We start from the raw sequence: 486 nt of genomic DNA on the forward strand, positions 1-486 counted from the left end.
ATTTATAATATTGTATAATTAAATATGTAGTAAATAGTTCCAAACAGTTAATCGTTTGGTAATACTAAATATTAATAAAGATAAAAATAATGTTTCGTTATATTTACCGAGAACAGTTGAAAATATTTCATTTTATATTTGGAGTTAGGTTTTTCCAGAACGCTCTTTTTATTTGCAGCGCAGTAGTGGAACATCGCTGGCGAAGCTCGCCCATGAAAAGGATACGGGGTTTCAGCGAAGAGCGTTGAAGGTACACCATACCTTAAAGGTACAATTTCATGCAGAGAAGCTTCGCTGGCGAAGATCCCCCACTCCGTCGACAACGAAGCCAACGTTAAACGCTTCGCTAAAACCCATGATACATACAAGAACGTAAGGATGATGTCCCATGCAGCGTATCGTGCCTAAGCGGATTCGCGTATCGCCAATCACAGAATCATTCTCTTAGATCTGTTTGCAAATTTCGCAAGAATATCTAAGAGAATA

This window comes from Trachymyrmex cornetzi, unplaced genomic scaffold (assembly GCF_001594075.2).
Source record: "Trachymyrmex cornetzi isolate Tcor2-1 unplaced genomic scaffold, Tcor1.1 scaffold286, whole genome shotgun sequence".
In the NCBI taxonomy this organism is placed as follows: domain Eukaryota; kingdom Metazoa; phylum Arthropoda; class Insecta; order Hymenoptera; family Formicidae; genus Trachymyrmex; species Trachymyrmex cornetzi.